The sequence below is a fragment of the Gossypium hirsutum genome, chromosome A01, assembly GCF_007990345.1.
Source record: "Gossypium hirsutum isolate 1008001.06 chromosome A01, Gossypium_hirsutum_v2.1, whole genome shotgun sequence".
Classification (NCBI taxonomy): domain Eukaryota; kingdom Viridiplantae; phylum Streptophyta; class Magnoliopsida; order Malvales; family Malvaceae; genus Gossypium; species Gossypium hirsutum.
This window is the reverse complement of record NC_053424.1, coordinates 33949939-33970316: the sequence shown is the minus strand read 5'-3', so window position 1 is coordinate 33970316 and position 20378 is coordinate 33949939. Positions and strand designations below refer to the sequence as shown.

At 38.2% G+C, this 20378-nt stretch overlaps 2 long non-coding RNA genes across 2 annotated transcripts; both read left to right on the top strand.

Moving 5' to 3' along the window:
- Positions 1-3243: 3243 nt before the first annotated feature.
- On the top strand, positions 3244-4161 carry LOC107917534 (uncharacterized). Its single transcript, XR_001689744.2, has 2 exons — positions 3244-3510; positions 3795-4161. It is a non-coding gene; the product is annotated as an uncharacterized lncRNA (long non-coding RNA).
- Positions 4162-18378: 14217 nt separating this feature from the next.
- Positions 18379-19322, top strand: LOC107916559 (uncharacterized). The gene is made up of 2 exons (XR_001689504.2): positions 18379-18673; positions 18960-19322. It is a non-coding gene; the product is annotated as an uncharacterized lncRNA (long non-coding RNA).
- The last annotated feature ends 1056 nt before the right edge of the window (positions 19323-20378 follow it).

The window sequence follows — 20378 nt, the reverse complement described above, 5'->3', positions numbered from 1 at the left end:
AGACATACAGGGTAAAGTCTCAAGACATGGACCTAGTGAACAGAGAAATGGAAGCCAGTAGCCAAAACTTGGTTTTAGAAGTCTCGAGTCTCAAGACATGGGCCCCATGTCTTGAGATAACTTGCCTTGTTTTGATATTTTAGCTCAAGATTCGTAACCTAACCCTGTATTTGACCATATTTAACCTTGGAGCATTGTATGTGGGTCCATTTGAGTTCAATTTTCATCGTGTTATTATATAAGCCTTCAATGCATCAATTAACATGTTTTGACTTTCAAATTTTGTGAGATATGATTGTTTGAACATTCATTTGTGTTACTCTGACAACAAATGTGGAGCTTTACAATCGTTCGTCTTTTGACTTTCGAACTATTGTAAAGTGGTACAGTCCAACAGCCAAAATTGTCATTATTCAAAAAAAAAATCAGTTTATTTTACATGAAGCATCATCATTTGATACACTAGTAATGTATAAAGTTATAAAAGTTAAAATATGTTGTTAGTCCTTGTACTTAGATAAAATTTGAAATTTAGTTCATGTACTTCATGTCGAAACCATCCCTCGATTTAAAAAAATTTTAATTTTAATGAAAAATGGTGAAATCGACTTTTGGAAAACAAATGCATGGAGTCGCCACCGATCTTTTGTTTTGGTGTGATCGGGTCACCTAAAAATGGGGTTAGTTTAATAAAACATTTTTGGTTTATTAAAACGATGATTTTGGTCTACGAACTTTTGAGAAAACGGGTTCGGGAGTCGGTTACACATGAGGAAGGATTAGCACCCTCACTACGCCCAAAATTGGTATCGAATCGATCAAATACTGTCCTTATGTCTAAAACAGGTTTTTTGAAATGTAGTTCTTTTTTATAACGTTTGAGTAACCCAAGTCAGTTGCTAAAAATCCTCTTGTTTTTGCATCCGAAAGATTTTTATTTGAAACTCTTAAGAGGGTGTTCACTATTTAGTTCAACGAAAAACCGAAACCCAGCACAGTAGGGCACGATTCTCAAATCGCCAGACATTGGACATCACATTCGTTTTAGAATGTTTTCTAAAAGCGAGTGAAAACCTAAAGGAATATTCGATTGTTTTGACTAAATGAGAAATCACAACCCAGCACGATAGGGCATGATTCCCGACTCGTCAAACACCGAGTATTGCCTTCGTTTTAAAAGATTTTTAGAAGAGTCGAGTGAAATTTTGAAAGGATATTTGATTATTTTAAACAATCGGGAAATTGCTACCCAACACGTTAAGGTACGATCCCGAGAATTGCCAAATATCACATATCGCCTTTGTTTTAGAGATTTTAAAAGACACAAGCAAAATTTTAAAGTGATATTCGATTATTTTGAACAAATGCGAAATTGCAACCCAACACGTTAGGGCTAGATTCCGCGAATTGCCAAACATCAAATCTCATCTTCATTTAAGGGATTTTAAAAGATATGAATGAAATTTCGAAGGAAAATTCGATTATTTTGAGCAAATGCGAAATTGTAACCCAACACGTTAGGGCACGATTCCGTGAATCGCCGAACATCAAATTTCGTCTTCGTTTTGAAGAATTTTTGGATGAATACTTAAAAACATATTAATTCGATTTGAAATAAGACGACATTAATCGTAGAAATTGGATTTTATAAAACCACATTTCGAAAAACCAAATGAAAACGATGAGATGGGATAATAGGCGCATATGAGATATCATACTTGATGAATGAGAATATCGATCAACCAAGAAAATGAGCAATTAAATATAATTAGCTTGAAAATATGACTCAACCTCAATTATGCATGGAGAACAATTAATCATGGCAATAATGAATAAAATGCAACGACGGCATACATGACATAATAAAATTATTAGAGGCATAAAATAGAATGCAATTCAAAGAAGCAACATGGTATTATTGTAAAATAATGTTCAAGCTTAATAGACACATGCAATCATTAAAATATATATATCGTGGAATGAATATTTTAAAACACATAATGTATGAATTGACAGATTTGCATAAAAATAAGAATATATATATAATTATTGAAATAGATATTAGAAAATGAAAATTTGAATTAAATTGAATGTAAAATGATTTCAGCACAAATTTATTTAAAAAGTTGACAAAAGTATGCGATAATTTAAAATATATACAATACAAAAGAATAGTGGAGATATATGACAAGACATAATGCACAAAATAAATTTATAAAACATGTGTATACATAAGTTTATTGTAAAAAAAACATAAGATTAATAATAAGATATATACATATACATACATATAAATCTAAAGGCAAATACATGCAAAAACATTTAAATATTATGTATAGGGCTAAATTAATTTTATTATAAACTACATAATAGTTTTACGAACGTGCTCATATATATAATAAAGAAAACTACGGGTATAAATACATAGATTTAGTAACATATATATATAGATTAAGCATAGGTGTTAATAAAAAACACATATATATATATACACCATAATAATTTAAAAACCATGTTATAAGAGATTATATAATAAAAGACGAGAATATATTTAAAAGAAACTATATGTATAGAATAATGTAAGATTAATAACATGCGTAAAATAAAAGTAACCTTATTATAAAGTGTATATATATATATAGGAGTTTAAACAAACAAATTTAAAAGAAAATAGATAGATGTATATATGCATATATATATAGTTACATGTATAGATGTATTTACATATAAATAAAAGTACGAATAACAAACTATGCAAAACTTGATAAAATATTCCAAAATAATATATTAAATGGTGAATAATAAGTAAGTCTCAAAAATAGAAGGGTTTCAAAGAATAAAAATGCTGAAAATAACAAAAAAAAACTCAATTGAAACAAAAATGAAACTAAAAGGATCATTAATAAATAAAATCAGTTAATGAAATTAGGAAAAGGACTAAGTTTTGACGCGCGCGCGAATGCAAAGGACTAAAACTAGCAATATACCAGAACCCAAAATGATGCGTTTAGGCGCGGATCAGATTGCAACAAAGCACAAATTATAAGCCTAAATAATAATAAAAAAGTAAGGCGCATAAGGCGCAATCGAAGGCTCGCGCGAATATGGAGGACCCAGCGCGCAAATTTCCCATTCCGAATGAAAAGGCGCGAATCCGGGTTGCTATCCAGGTTGACGCGCGGACCTTCAATATCCCAAACGGCGCCGTTTCGTCTAATTCCTAAAATTAAAGGCTATTGAATGGCAGCTTGCTGTCCCTTTTAGCCATAAGCAGAGAACCCAATTATTAGGGTTTTAACACAGCCGATTTCGATGCTTCCCTAACCCTCTGTTCGACCATTTGACTGCCATATTCCACCATTGAAACCGATGGAAGATAGCTCACCATGAAGTCATTTCATTTTCCTACTTTAAACCCCGCCCCAAAAGGTAAGATTTTTAGCCCGAAAACCTCTCTTAAGCTTCGATCTCAACGAAGAAGAGATGGTCTCCAATGGCTTATATGCGCAGGTAGATCCTTTCCTCTTTACTTTATTTGCTTTCAAAGTAAAAAAAAAAACAAGATAGTAATCGCAAAGAAAGAAAGCCCGGAGATTTAGATCGGAAAATCACCTTCCGATATTGGTTGTTTTTTTTGTATTGCTCGTATATCTTGCGTAAAAATGTGTAGGCGTTCGTAACCCTTACAAGGATCAAAAGCTTGGCTTTTTATAGCCGAAAAGAAAGAAAAATAAATCAAAAATATACAAACGTTCTTTGTTTCTATTCGCTGCTGTTTTTGTTTCCTTTCGCAGGTACGGTGTCCACTGGCATGCGTTGGCCTTTGGCGCGAGGCGTACGGGGCTGTGCACGAGGGTACGGAGGTGGCTGACGTGGGTGCTGGGCTTGGCTACCTGGTGAAGGCTACGGCGCAGGAGAAAAAGAACCTTAAGGTTCTGGGGTTGTAATTTTTTGGGCCTATCGGGCCTGTATTTGGGTCTTGGGTCATTTAGGGTATTGGGTTAGTTTTTAGCTATTAGATTTTAATTGGGTCTTGGGTTATGTTTTTGGGTTTGTATATGGTACTTGGGGCATCGGGCCCATTGTATTTAGTTTTGGGTACTGGACTGTAAAAAAGGACTGTTTTTTTAATATATATATATTTATTTATTTATTGTTGTATATTTGGGTTTCTAGTGGGCCCAAGAAAATTTGTCCATTTACAGCTGCCCCTCTTTGCTCGTTGTCGTGCAACAAAAATAGAGCAAAGACTATAAAAAGGATCAAATTTGCCTGGTCTGGCTAAGTCTCAAAATCTTGATCCTCATCTTCCCCAAAGGTATTCTGATGTCTTCAGGAGTGTCAAATTGGCTATCCTCAACTTGCTTCTTGAAAACTCGGGAACACCAATCTGTTATTTTCAATCTGCTCTCTGTCAATACAGAGATGTCAAATCTGTCGTCTTCGATCTGCTCTCCGCCAATACAGAGATGCCAAATCTGTTATTTTCGATCTGCTCTCTGCCAATACAGAGATGCCAAATCTGCTATCTTCGATCTGCTCTCCGCCAATACAGAGATGCCAAATCTGCTATCTTCGATCTACTCTCCGTCAATACAGAGATGCCAAATCTGCTATCCTCGATCTGCTCTCCGCCAATACAGAGATGCCAAATCTACTATCCTCGATCTGCTCTCCGCGATCTGCGGGATTTGCCAATGTCGCTACACTGTCTTCTAAAGACATGATGTGTAGAATGGGTTCCCTATATCTGTGTATGCCAAATAATTAGGGTGCCATGATCTAAATGAATCCAATGCCCCTGACTATACGTGGTGTTTATGTCAAGTAACTAGGATGCTATGATCAGAATGAACCAAGTGCTCCTAACTAAATGAATGATCATAAATGTAGAAATGTTATGAGAGTGATTCTTTTTTAGACATTTAAGGTATCATCGCTCATAATTCACCCAGGTTCTATTATTGATATGCTATCGCGTCTTCTTGCTTAGCCGTTATCTCTGACAGAAAATTTGAAGAAATAGCCATAATTTGGACTACTCTTTTCTCAATGTTTTCCAACTTTAAACCTGGTTAGTCCTGACTAGTGGCCCTGTTTCAGGTCCTTGTACCATTTAGAGACTTTTCCAGAGTAATATGCATAACATCTTTTGTGTAAATATTACATGTCCAAAAATCACGATTTCAACAAAAATGCTCGAAAGAGATTATCATAATGGACAATATGGAATTTTATTAAGCAAAATTTGATGTGAATACATAGGATAACGAATCTGATAATGTGCAACAAATGAGAAAAAGGTGCCCCAGATATCGCAGTACGAGTTTCACTATTCTTATTTCTCAAAGGCTCATTTGAACCAAATGTGTATTCAGGAGATCCTGCATATTTCGTTGATGCTCCAAGGTGTACTGTTCTTCTGTCTTATTGATTTTGGAAGGACAAGACTACCATATACCCCATATTCAAAATTTGAGCTGCCTGTTTTCGGGTTTTCAACTCAAAAGCCCCTTTGGTTCCAAAGTGCTCTTTGCGGGTTTTCACCTTGGCCTCTCCATTTTTTTTTGATAATCTCAAAGTGCCCTTTGCAGGTTTTCACTCCGGCCCCTCTTCTTTCAGGTAAAATACTTCTTGACCGAATCCAAGTTTACAGGATTGGGTAAGTTTCTACTATCCATCTCGGCTAGGATCAATGCTCCTCCAGAGAAAGCTTTCTTCACCACGTAAGCCCTTCCCAATTAGGCATCCATTTCCCTCGAAAATCCTTCTGTATGGGAAAGATCTTTTTCAAAACCAGGTCTCCCTCGTGGAATTCTCTAGAGCGAACCTTTTTGTCATAAGCCCGCATCATTCGCCTTTGGTACATCTGACCATGACGGATAGCTCTTAGCCTCTTTTCCTCAATTAGGTTCAATTGGTCATATCGAGACTGGACCTACTCTACTTCGTCCAACTTTAACTCTGACAACACTCAAAGTGACGGGATCTCCACTTTGATCGGCAGCACCGCTTCCATTCCGTAGACCAAAGAGAAAGGGATTGCCCCCGTTGAGGTTCTGACTGACGTTCGATAAGCAAAGAGGGCAAATAGTAACTTCTCATGCCAATCTCTGTATGTCTCGGTCATCTTCCCCACAATCTTCTTAATATTTTTATTGGCTGCTTCCACTGCCCCATTCATCTTTGGGCGATATGGTGACGAGTTGTGATGTCTGATCTTGAATTGACTGCAAACTTCCGCTATCGTACTGTTGTTCAAGTTTAATACATTTTCAGATATGATCCTCTCCGGTATTCCATATCGACATATGATCTCCTTTTTCAGAAACTTGCTCACTGCCGATTTTGTCACGCTAGCATATGAAGCGGCTTTTACCCATTTGGTGCAATAGTCGATAACCACAAAGATGAACCGATGCCCATTGGAAGCTTTCGGCGATATTGGTCCAATCACATCCATGCCCCACATAGAGAATGGCCATGGAGAAACCATGACATGCAGCGGTGAATGAGGCACATGAATTTTGTCTCTGTAGATTTGGCACTTATGGCATCTCTTAGCATAGTTGACACAGTCTCCTTCCATGGTGGACCAATAGTACCCGAATCTCATAATTTGTCTGGCCATTGTAAAGCCATTAGCGTGTGTCCCACAGACACCTTCGTGGACTTCTTCCAAGATTTTCTTAGCCTCTACAGCGTCTACACATCTTAGTAGCACTTGATTCTTTCTTCTTTTGTACAGGATATCCCCATCTAGGACATAGTCGATGGCCAATCTTCTTAGCGTTCTTTTGTCATTCTCACTTGCCTGGTCCGGGTATTCACGATTCCTCACGTATTGCAATATATCGTGATACCAAGGGTGATCATCTTTCTCTTCGTCTTCTTCAATATTGTAACAGTGGGCCGGAACTTCATAAATGCTCATCCGGATGGGTTTGACATCTTCTTGTTTGTTCACCTTGATCATGAAGGCTAAGGTAGCCAAAGCATCAGCTATCTGATTTTCGTCTCGTGGAAGGTAGTGAAAGGCAATGTCATCAAACTCTTTGATCAATTCAAGGTCCAGCTTCTGATAATCGATTAACTTAGGGTCTCTGGTCTCCCATTCTCCTTTGAGTTGATAAATCACTAGCGCAGAATCCCCATACACCTCTAGCACTTTAATCTTGCATTATATGGCTGCGCGGATACCCATAATGCACGCTTCGTATTTTTCCATATTGTTTGTACAATCAAAACCCAATTTACTAGTGAATGGATAATGATCTCCGTTTGGGGATACCAAGACGGCCCCGATTCCATTGCCCACAGCATTTGATGCCCCATCGAAGTTCAATTTCTAAGGAAGTTCTTCCAGAGCACTTTCTTCAGTAGTAGCAACACACATTAGGTTTTCATTCGTGAAGTCGAAGTTCAAAGGCTCGTAGTCTTCCAAAGTTCTACTGGCTAGAAAGTCTGCTATTGCATTTCCTTTTACTGCTTTCTGGTTCACATAGACTATGTCGAATTCAAAAAGCAGAATCTGCCATTGGGCCATCCTTCCATTCAAGGCTGTTGACTCCATCATGTACTTTAAAGGGTCCAACTTTGATATGAGCCAAGTGGTGTGATACAACATATACTGCCTTAGTCTTCGGGTTGTCCAAATTAGGGCACAACATAACTTCTCTATCGGCGGATACCTTGCCTCACATTCCGTAAACTTTTTACTAAGATAGTAAATGGCTTTCTCTTTCCTTCCTGACTCATCATGCTGACCCAATACGCATCTCATGGAGTTTTCGAATACTGCCAAATACAGTATCAACGGCTTATCGGGGTTAGGTGGCATCAGCACCGGGGCATTGGATAAGTACTGTTTTACCTTGTCGAAAGCCCTTTGGCATTCTTCATCCCATTTACCTGGGTTTTGTTTCTTGAGGAGGCGAAAGACAGGGTCACATTTCTCGGTCAGTTGTGAAATGAACCGAGCAATGTAATTTAATCTTCCTAGAAAGCCTCAAACTTCTTTTTGAGTGCGCGGCGGGGATAACTCTTGTATGGCTTTAACTTTGTCTGGATCAATCTCAATCGCTTTCTCACTAACCACGAATCCGAGCAACTTTCCAAATTTGGCTCCGAAATTACATTTGGCTGGGTTAAGTTTTAGTTGGAACTTTCTCAACCTCAAGAACAATTTCCTCAAGACTTGAATGCGCTCCTTCTATGTTTGAGACTTTGCGATCATGTCATCGACATAAACCTCAATCTCTTTATGCATCATGTCGTGAAAAAGGGTTACCATGGCTCTTTGATAAGTTGCCCCCGCATTCTTCAGTCCAAACGGCATCACCTTGTAACAGAACGTGCCCCACATGGTTACAAATGTGGTTTTCTCCATATCTTCAGGATGCATCTTGATCTGGTTATATCCTGAAAAACCGTCCATGAATGAAAACAGTGAATGTCCTGCCGTGTTGTCCACTAGGGTGTCGATATGAGACAGTGGGAAATTATCTTTTGGGCTGGCTTTATTCAAATCTCTGTAGTCCACACACATTCGCACTTTTCCATCTTTCTTAGGGACGAGGACGATGTTGGCTACCCAATCTGAGTATTTTACTACCTTTAGAAATCCAGCGTCGAACTGCTTTCGAACCTCTTCTTTTATTTTTAGCAAAACATCGGGCCTCATTCTTCAGAGTTTTTGCTGAACTGGCTTACATTATTCCTTTATGAGAAGCCGGTGTACCACGATGTCAGTGTCCAACCCGGACATATCTTGGTATGACCATGCGAAGACGTCTTTGAATTCTTGAAGTAATTCAATGAGGTCTCGCTTTATCTCCGTAGTGATACATGTTCCGATCTTCACCTCTTGTCCTTCTCCTAAGCTCACAGTTTCAACTAATTCTTTGTAAGGTAGGATTTGTTTCTCGTCTTGTTCTACCATCCTCAACAAATTAGGAGATAGGTTACAGCCTTGGTCATCTTCAAAATCCTGAGAATCATTCATACACACATCTTGCTCGAAAGGAAATTCTGAGTCGCTAACAGTGTCACTCGTATCATTAATATCTGGGGACCTGTTATGAGGATGAAGGCAGGTACAAAGAATCAAAAGAATTTGAAACATTTATTTCCGTGGTATGATTATGAATGAAGAATAAAAGAATATCTAGGAGAATGTTTCAAGAATCAAAGAATCTGAAAGTAATCATTTGTATGGTTATGAATGAAATTGAGAGGACGAGAGAACATTTGCTCAAAAATGATAATAACCGTGCATTTTATTGAAATAACGTTTTTAAACATCGGCCTATTTCACAAAAGATTCTTATTACTCCTAGGCCTAGAGCACTAAGTGTGTTTGGGACATTACTCTGAATTCGTTCTAAAAACTACAGGGATCTCTTCCGCAGTCCAGTTGTCCAGAACACTTCCAGGCGTGTAGGGGCAAATACCCAACAAATTTCCTCTTCCAGTCTCCTCTTTGCATATAACGTTGATGTCCAAGCTTTCCAGCCTTTCTTCTATAGCTCTCGTCATTGGTGTGTCTCTCGGGATGAATGATTCCCCTGGACACAAATGTTTTCGATATATGGGGGAATGTCATTGGCTCCCACTTGACTTCCTCCCCCATTAACCGTGCTCTCCTTCTTTCTTGCTTTCTTTCCAGCTCCTCTCTCCTTTGTTTCGCATCCGGCTTAAATCCTAAGCCGAAATGGTCCCTCTTGTCTTTCAGCGTTGGCGTTTCGACCCTTCTTTGTAGATGTCTTCCAAGTCCCCTTCCGGGTAGGGCCCCTTTTCCAAATATCAGTTGAAGGCTCATCCTCGTGGTTTTGGATAATTTCGGCGTCAGAATTTTGCTCCCCTCGGCGATGAATGTTGCATTAACAAATTCCAAAGATCGAAATGAGCATTCGATTGCTTCGTCATCTGTCTCCAAATAGGGTGCATTATTGCTCACAGTTGCAATAATATCCTCCTCAGCCTTGATCGTTATCAACCTCCCCTCCGATACTAGCTTTAACTTTTGATGCAACGAGGAAGGCACTGCCCCAGCTGAATGTATCCAGGGCCTCCCTAACAAGCAATTGTATGAGGGCCTGATATCCATCACGAGGAAATCCGCCTCATATGTGTTTGGCCCAATCTGAAGAGGTACCTCGATTCTGCCCATCACCTTTCTTTCCGTGCTATCGAATGCCTTCACGATATTCTGGGACTCCTTTATATGAGAGCTGTCTATAGGTAATCTATTCAGCATGGTCAATGGCAGAACATTCAAAGCCGATCCATTGTCAATCAGTACACCTGGCAGCGTATACCTTTTACAGCGTGTGGTGATATGCGGAGCTTTAGTCGACCCCATACCCCCTGGTGGTATCTCGTCATCATTAAAGAAGTTATAATTTTCGGCACTTATATTGCTCACCAAATGGTCTAGCTTGTTAACGGAGATATCGTTGGTAACATATGTCTCGTTTAAGACCTTCATTAGCGCGCTACGATAAACTTCCGAGCCTAGAAGTAAGGCCAGCACCGAGATACGGGCTGGTTGTTTACGTAGCTGTTCCACCATGCTGTATTCGCTATGTTTTAGGAATTTTAAAAACTCCTTGGCCTCCTCTTCGTTAACTGGCTCGTTAACAGGTTTGGTTGCTTTTTCTTTCGTTTCTTCGGTCATTGAGGCTTTTCCTTTTATGGGTTGCACCTCTTCATTTGCTGCATTGTAACGTCTCCCGCTACGTGTATAGGAGCCCTTGTCTTGACCCTCTTTTAAAGCATCCACGAGGCTTTCCTTCCCCGGTATCATCACGTTACAATCATAATTTCATGAGACCTTTTGCTGTCTTTATAGGGGAAGACTGCAGGTCTTTGGATTATGACCCTCGGTGACATTTGTACTCCGACTTCGTTATTTTTGGGTCTCGATATGATATCTACGGGATAATTGGTCGTTTGATTCTGTGCTGTTGATCCTCCCTCTGATGCACATATATTTCCCTCTACGGGGTGTTCGGTCTCTTCAAAAAATTCTATTTCCTTATTGTTCATCATGTTTTGTACTAGGGCCCTGAACTCCACGCAATCTTGGATTTCATGCCCCACCCCGTCGTGAAACTCATAGTAGTTTCTCTCTTCTTCAGATTCTTCCTTCGAATCCAACGCGATCAATCCTCTCTTGGCCATCTCCTTCCATACCCGCCTCAACGGGGTTCTGACTTCTGCCACTTCATACTTGGTCTTCTTGTTCAAGCATTCACTTATCCCATTCACTCCTTGATCGGTATGATTGAGGAGTGGGTTTCCTGCTACATTGGGTGTGGCTGGGTCATCAAATCTCACGATACCCATCTTAATGAGTCTTTCGACTAATTTTTTAAACTCAACGCAGTTTTCGATAGAGTGCCCAGTGATTCCCACGTGGTATTCACATTGGGCGTTTGTGTCATACCATTTGGGATACAGGGGCTGTAGTGGCTTAAGGTAGAAAGGGGACACCACATGAGCGTTGAACAGGTTCTGGTACAACTCCCTATATGTCATGGGTATAGGGGTGAATTGTGGCCTTTCTGGGTTCTCCATCGCGTTGGATTCTTGTCTTACAGAGCTTTGCTGATTGGTGGTCACCGCATTGGGTTGATTTACGGTGAATGACTTGGGCTAACCTTTGTTAGATGTGCTCGTGTTGTTCACTTCATTGTCTCTTTTCCTCGGGACTGACTTTCTGGTACTTTTTCCGGCTTCTATCTTGCCGCTTCTCACGGCATTTTCGATCATTTCTCCCGTCATCACTATATCGGAGAAGCTCTTGGTGGCACTTCCCAACATATGAGTGATAAAAAGGGCCTTCAAGGTATTTATAAAGAGCATCGTTGTCTCCTTTTCTAGAAGTGGCGGCTGAACTTGTATGGCCACCTCCCTCCATCTTTGTGCGTATTGCCTGAAGCTTTCATTCGATTTCTTCTCCATTTTCTGGAGAGTGATTCTGTCAGGGGTCATGTCTGTCACGTGATTGTATTGCTTCATAAAGGCCTGGGCCAGGTCCTTCCACGAGTTAATCTTAGAGCGGCTTAATTGGTTGTACCACTTAGACGCCGCCCCGACCAGACTATCTTGAAAGCAGTGGATTAATAGCTGGTCATTGTTAACATATCCCGTCATTCGCCTGCAGAACATAGTGATATGAACTTCAGGGCAACTTGTTCCATTGTATTTCTCGAACTTAGGCATTTTGAATTTGGGGGGAAGGACTAAATCTGGGACCAAACTCAGGTCCTTGGCATCAATCCCTTGATGATGATCCGCGCTTTCCAAGGCTTTGAATTTCTTCTCAAGCCATCTACACCGTTCTTCCAATTGTTTTTGCGAATCCATCCTCACCTTTTCTTCTTCAGCAATTTCATCCAAGTCGGGAACAGGCAGATAGTTCGAGTTGTTGACAAAGTTAGAGCCTGAGCCGGTTTGGAGGTTCATCGGTATTGAAGCTCCAGCATAAACCGGCTGGGGCATGATCGTGACAGATGGTTTTGGTAGGTTAATCTCAAGCTTCATCGTTACATGTGTCGGAGTGAAGCTAGAGGGGTATTGAGGATCTTCGTTAGTTTCTTCAATTTTGTCTATGGAGCCCTTTCCCTTATCCGTTCCTCCCAATAGCAATTGGGATAACTGACTCATCATTTCCCTCTGGAACTCCATCATTTGCTCTTTCATCTCTCGCTGAATCTTGGCTAGCTGCTCTTGCATCTAAGACTGCATTTGTTCTTGCATGTCTTTTTGCATCTGCTCTAATTTTTCGAGTCTTTTATCCATTGATTTTTTCCTTGTATCGTAGGGGTGCGTGGTTCGTTGGTTTTCGTTGGTTTCCAGGTTACTGAAATAATTTTTAATTAATTAATTAGAAAACTCTTATGGCCTTTAATGCATAATAATATGATGTAATGCAAATGCATGAATACAAAGAAGGCATCAATTTTGATTCAATTGCCCTTAGAAAATTTTACTTGAAAATAAAATCTTTTACATAAAGTCGAGTTACAAATAAAATTTCGCTCTAATACTCAAAGTCCTAATTTTTCTAAGCAATGAGGCCAGCTCCTGCCCGCGCTCCGACTCCAACTCATATTTTACGCTTAGTGTGTCTGCCTGAACCACTAAAGTTTGCAAGTAGTCCGCTACCTCCCGAATCTGGGTTATGGCTTCCCCCATAAGGTAATCTCTGTTTCTGACTTGGTCTTGCGCATGGTGAAGCTGCTCCTTCCAACGATCCTCGTTTGCCTCGAAAAACTGGATCCGCATCTCACAATTTTGCAGTGACGCCTCTAACTCTTCTATTCTTCCTTTCATTTCTTGTATTTTGCTCAAACTTGCCCTCAATTCTGTCGCAGTATTGCGGTTCCGGTACTGATGTAGGGACTTCTCAAGTTCTGCCACTCTAGCCCTTAATTCCCCTCGCTCATTTCTACTTTTTGACAGACTTTTCTCCAAATCTTTGTTTCGTGCTTGAGCTTCTCGAAATTTCCTTTCCCACCGGTCGGTATTGGCCTTTTCTTCCCGAATTTCATGGCGCCATTGTTCGGAAGTCTTACCTAAGCCCGCAGTCCTTATAGATAGGCGTAACTTCTTGTAGTCCGTTTTCTAATTGTCTAGATCTTCTTCGGCCTTAGTTTTTCCTTTTCTCCACTTCTCAGCCTCTGACCTCTAGACATCAGCCTCTAACCTTAGGTGCATCTTCTCTTCCTCCAATTGTTTGATTTTCTTCCCAAGCTCCAAACTTTTCTTCTCGAAATCTTGCTTTATAATCTCCAATTCTGATGGGGCGACTTCTAATTGTTCCCTGATAGGTTGAGCATTCTCGAAGCTTGGCCTAGGAATATTATCATTAATCCTCTTCTTAAACCACTCGTTGTACTCAGGTGTTACCATAGAACCGACGGCTAACCTCTTCATCCAACAAGTTTGCTTCCAAGCATCCGATAACTCCCGAACTCTCTTCTTATAGTGAGCACCTTTAAACGAGAATTCACTCTGAGCAAGCCCGTAGGTCGTGGGTACAAAATGCCTCGACTTATATTACCTCAAGGCTATTAATAGAGTATACCTAGTAGCTCCCCAAATTCCTAACAACGGCACCCAATCGAAGTTACCACATCGGTACATGATCTCGTCAGGGACCATCCAATAAGCTCTCCACTCGATGTCTTCCTCCTTGAGGTTCTGAAAAATATCCATCCACTTCTCCTCCGAGATATCCTCTCTCCTCTGTATAGATGCCTCTTCTTTCAAAGGGGAATAACCTTCGGAAAAGACTCGATAGGAAACATTGTCTACATTCCAAAAGTGCCCATGAAACCATACCATCAATAGTGGAGCACATCTAACTACCAATATTGCCGGTACCGGTGTGATTCCCTTTTCAAGGCGATCGAACAAGTCGATGACCACCTCGTCCACGTGCCTCAAAACCTTAGAAAAGATCACTAATCCGTAGATGCTTAAGGCAAATATATCGACCCTCTTTCTTTCATCTGGATGCGTCAAGATCAAATCTCGTAAATTTTCCCAAGGGATACATTTTTTATCTCCTTTTTGCTGAATCCGAGCGGTGACCCAAGGCTCGCTCATCCCAGAAATGCTCATCAGTTTCTTCACGAAAGCCTGATTACTAAAAACCCGGGCATAAGTCTTCCGGACCTGAATCTTTGGACACCTAAGCAGCGTAGTGTATTCCTCCATAGTAGGTACCAAATCCACTTCTCTAAAAGTGAAACACTTATACGCGGAATTCCAAAACTGCACCAGGGCTCGGAACAAATGCTTATCCACTCTAATGTCTAGCAGGTAGGATATGTCACCGTAGTTTTGGTAAAACAACTGCTTGATCCCTTCATCCCAACTAGCCAAATGTCTCTCAACTCTTGTAGCTCATTCTGTACTACATTGACGCGAGTGAAATCCTGCAGCTCCGATACATACCCTTCTGCGAAGCTATCCCCCCTCTCAGATTATAGCCTCTTCGACCAAGCACGAACGGCCGCATTATCCTCGACTTTACTAAGAAATTCATTCTCCATGTCAAATTTTCTAACTTAGTAATTGAATGCGGATTAACGTCTCCTTTAATATGCAATGTCATGCAAAAAAGATAATCAAAACAAAACACCGGTTAGTATCAAATAATAGCGATAAAATGCAAGCACATAAACGATATCATAACACATATACGGGTAAGTACTAAGGCTCGACGCGGCTTCACCCAAGGATAGCTCCTAAGGTTCACTATATGTGGTTTAGTTCTAGGAAAAAGGGTACCCGAACCAGCAGATTCCTTAATCCTCACCCATTATAGGCTCATATAGATCGAGTTCGATTCGGGGGGATACATTTCCCCATGACTATGCGGAGATGAAAATCTCACGAAATCATAGGTACGGATGTACCCCGGAAGTAATCCACTAGCCCATGCGGAGGTGAAAACCTCACGAAAGCGTAACTTCTTACTCCTACTTAGAAGGTGTGACCACAGTGGTCATGCAATGAAATGCAGTGCTAATCTATAAAAACCCGCACCAAAACAAACATACAATCAAATGCAATCGAAAGATACATGATTTTTAAAATAAATTTTCGTTTTTAACAAAAGGACAATAAATAATCGATTTTTATGGCTCAACCCTCAAGTTCTTGGTATCCCCAGTGGAGTCGCCAAGCTGTCGAAACCATCCCTCAATTTAAAAAAATTTTAATTTTAATGAAAAATGGTGAAATCGACTTTTGGAAAACAAATGCATGGAGTCACCACCGATCTTTTGTTTTGGTGTGATCGAGTCACCTAAAAATAGGGTTAGTTTAATAAAACATTTTTGGTTTATTAAAACAATGATTTTTGTCTACGAACTTTTGAGAAAACGAGTTCGGGAGTCTGTTACGCATAAGGAAGGATTAGCACCCTCACTACGCCCAAAATTGGTACCGAATCGATCAAATACTATCCTTATGTCTAAAAAAGGTTTTTTGAAATGTAGTTCTTTTTTATAACGTTTGAGCAACCCAAGTCAGTTGCTAAAAATCCTCTTGTTTTTGCATCCGAAAGATTTTTATTTGAAACTCTTAAGAGGGTGTTCACTATTTAGTTCAACGGAAAACTGAAACCCAGCACAGTAGGGCACGATTCTCAGATCGCCAAACATTGGACATCACCTTCGTTTTAGAATGTTTTCTAAAAGCGAGTGAAAACCTAAAGGAATATTCGATTGTTTTGACTAAACGAGAAATCACAACCCAGCACGATAGGGCATAATTCTCGAATCGTCAAACACCAAGTATTGCCTTCGTTTTAAAGGATTTTTAGAAGAGCCGAGTGAAATTTTGAAGGGATATTTGATTATTTTAAACAATCAGGAAATTTCTACCCAACACGTTAGCGCACGATCCTGCGAATTGCCAAATATCACATATCGCCTTCGTTTTAGAGATTTTAAAAGACACAAGTAAAATTTTAAAGTGATATTCGATTATTTTGAACAAATGCGAAATTGCAACCCAACACGTTAGGGCATGATTCCGCGAATTGCCAAACATCAAATCTCATCTTCATTTAAGTGATTTTAAAAGATATGAATGAAATTTCAAAGGAAAATTCGATTATTTTGAGCAAATGCGAAATTGCAACCAACACGTTAGGGCACGATTCCGCGAATCACCGAACATCAAATTTCGTCTTCGTTTTGAAGAATTTTTGGATGAATACTTAAAAACATATTAATTCGATTTGAAATAAGATGACATTAATCTTAGAAATTGGATTTTATAAAACCACATTTCGAAAAACCAAATGAAAACGATGAGATGGGATAATAGGCGCATATGAGATACCATACTTGATGAATGAGAATATCGATCAACCAAGAAAATGAGCAATTAAATATAATTAGCTTGAAAATATGACTCAACCTCAATTATGCATGGAGAACAATTAATCATGGCAATAATGAATAAAATGCAACGACGGCATACATGGCATAATAAAATTATTAGAGGCATAAAATAGAATGCAATTCAAAGAAGCAACATGGTATAAGATTATTGTAAAATAATGTCAAGCTTAATAGACACATGCAATCATTAAAATATATATATATCGTAGAATGAATATTATAAAACACATAATGTATGAATTGACAGATTTGCATAAAAATAAGAATATATATATAATTATTGAAATAGATATTAGAAAATGAAAATTCGAATTAAATTGAATGTAAAATGATTTCAACACAAATTTATTTAAAAAGTTGACAAAAGTATGCGATAATTTAAAATATATACAATACAAAAGAATAGTGGAGATATATGACAAGACATAATGCACAAAATAAATTTATAAAATATGTGTATACGTAAGTTTATTGTAAAAAAAACATGAGATTAATAATAAGATATATACATATACATACATATAAATCTAAAGGCAAATACATGCAAAAACATTTAAATATTATGTATAGGGCTAAATTAATTTTATTATAAACTACATAATAGTTTTACGAACGTGCTCATATATATATATAAAGAAAACTACGGGTATAAATACATAGATTTAGTAACATATATATATAGATTAAGCATAGGTGTTAATAAAAAACACATATATATATATATACACCATAATAATTTAAAAACCATGTTATAAGAGATTATATAATAAAAGACGAGAATATATTTAAAAGAAACTATATGTATAGAATAATGTAAGATTAATAACATGCGTAAAATAAAAGTAACCTTATTATAAAGTGTATATATATATAGGAGTTTAAACAAACAAATTTAAAAGAAAATAGATAGATGTATATATGCATATATATATAGTTACATGTATAGATGTATTTACATATAAATAAAAGTACGAATAACAAACTATGCAAAACTTGATAAAATATTCCAAAATAATATATTAAATGGTGAATAATAAGTAAGTCTCAAAAATAGAAGGGTTTCAAAGAATAAAAATGCTGAAAATAACAAAAAAAAAACTCAATTGAAACAAAAATGAAACTAAAAGGATCATTAATAAATAAAATCAGTTGCTGAAATTAGGAAAAGGACTAAGTTTTGACGCGCGCGCGAATGCAAGGGACTAAAACTGGCAATATACCAGAACCCAAAATGATGCGTTTAGGCGCGGATCAGATTGCAACAAAGCACAAATTATAAGCCTAAATAATAAAAAAAACCAAGGCGCATAAGGCGCAATCGAAGGCTTGCGCTAATACAGAGGACCCAGCACGCAAATTTCCCATTCCGAATGAAAAGGCGCGGATCCGGGTTGCTATCCGGGTTGACGCGCGGACCTTCAATATCCCAAATGGCACTGTTTCGTCTAATTCCTAAAATTAAAGGCCATTGAATGGCAGCTTGCTGTCCCTTTTAGCCATAAGTAGAGAACCCAATTATTAGGGTTTCAACACAGCCGATTTCGATACTTCCGTAACCCTCTGTTCGACCATTTGACTACCACATTCCACCATTGAAACCGATGGAAGATAGCTAGCCATGAAGTCGTTTCATTTTCCTACTTTAAACCCCGCCCCAAAAGGTAAGATTTTTAGCCCGAAAACCTCTCTTAAGCTTCGATCTCAACGAAGAAGAGATGGTCTCCAATGGCTCATATGTGCAGGTAGATCCTTTCCTCTTTACTTTATTTGCTTTCAAAGTAAAATAAAAAAAACAAGAGAATAATCACAAAGAAAGAAAGCCCGGAGATTTAGATCGGAAAATCACCTTCCGATATTGGTTGCTTTTTTTGTATTGCTCGTATATCTTGCGTAAAAATGTGTAGGCGTTCGTAATCCTTACAAGGATCAAAAGCTTGGCTTTTTATAGCCGAAAAGAAAGAAAAATAAATCAAAAATATAGAAACGTTCTTTGTTTCCATTCGCTGTTGTTTTTGTTTCCTTTCGCAGTTACGGTGTCCACTGGCATGCGTTGGCCTTTGGCGCGAGGCGTACGGGGCTGTGCACGAGGGTACGGAGGTGGCTGACGTGGGTGCTGGGGCTTGGCTACCTGGTGAAGGCTACGGCGCAGGAGAAAAAGAACTCTAGGGTTCTGGGGTTGTAATTTTCTGGGCCTACCGGGCCTGTATTTGGGTCTTGGGTCATTTAGGGTATTGGGTTAGGTTTTAGTTATTAGATTTTAATTGGGTCTGGGGTTATGTTTTGGGTTTGTATATGGTACTTGGGGCATCGGGCCCATTGTATTTAGTTTTGGGTACTGGACTGTAAAAAAGGACTGTTTTTTTAATATATATATATTTATTTATTGTTGTATATTTGGGTTTCTAGTGGGCCCGGGCAAATTTGCCCATTTACACTTCATAGGTTAAAAATTAAGTCATTTTACTTTTCTAATTTGAAAATCTTAGTCCAATCATTATTAGTATTTTTTGTAAAAATTTTCCAAATTAACATGATTAGATTGCCCTCATATGATGTTGCATATGATTGACAAAAAATAAATATGTTAAGTTGACAAATTTTGACAAAAAAACTACAAACAACAATAATGATTGGACTAGAATTTTTTAAATTAAAAAAGCAGGAGGATTGGAACTTTTACTTTTAAAGTATATAGACTAAATCTTATATTTTGAATAATTACAATGATTAATACCATATTTTAACCAATTATGAAAAGTGGGAGCATCAAATATTTATAGTTTTGAAAATGTTACCTTTTTCATCGTCCATCACCACTAGAAGTGTTTATGAGTTGGTCTGAGTTTAAGCATGATATTAACAAATTTTATACTTGCTTTAGGATTTATGGGTTATTTTCAGCGCTTGGTTACTTGAACATGTTTTTAATGATTGAACTGTTATTGTGGTCATTTTGATGTTTATTTAATGAGGTATTAGTTACATGTTGAATGATTTATGATTGGGATGGATTATTTATCTTATTATGCTGTATTTTTTTTGTGTCTGGAGCTGAGGTATCGATATTCGAGTTTTAAAAACGATACCTTTATGATATTTTGTTGTGTAGGAAGACAATAATTTAATTCGGTATCGATACCTTATCACGAATATCGATACTCGGGGTAAAATAATAGGTACTTTAATAAATGTACTGGTATTTTCTAGGATTTGATTTTTAGACGAGGAATAGAATGATGTTTTGGTACCGATTTTCCAATTGGTATCGATACCATTTAAGGAAATATCGATACCTTTGTTTTAGTATCGATACCTACATGATTTGTTTTGAAATTTTGTTAAATGAACCCTATGCATGTTAGTTGTATTTATAAGATTATTTGATGTATGTTTAGCGTGTATTAAGTATGATTAGTGTAAGATTGACTCATAACTTGTGCGTATGTT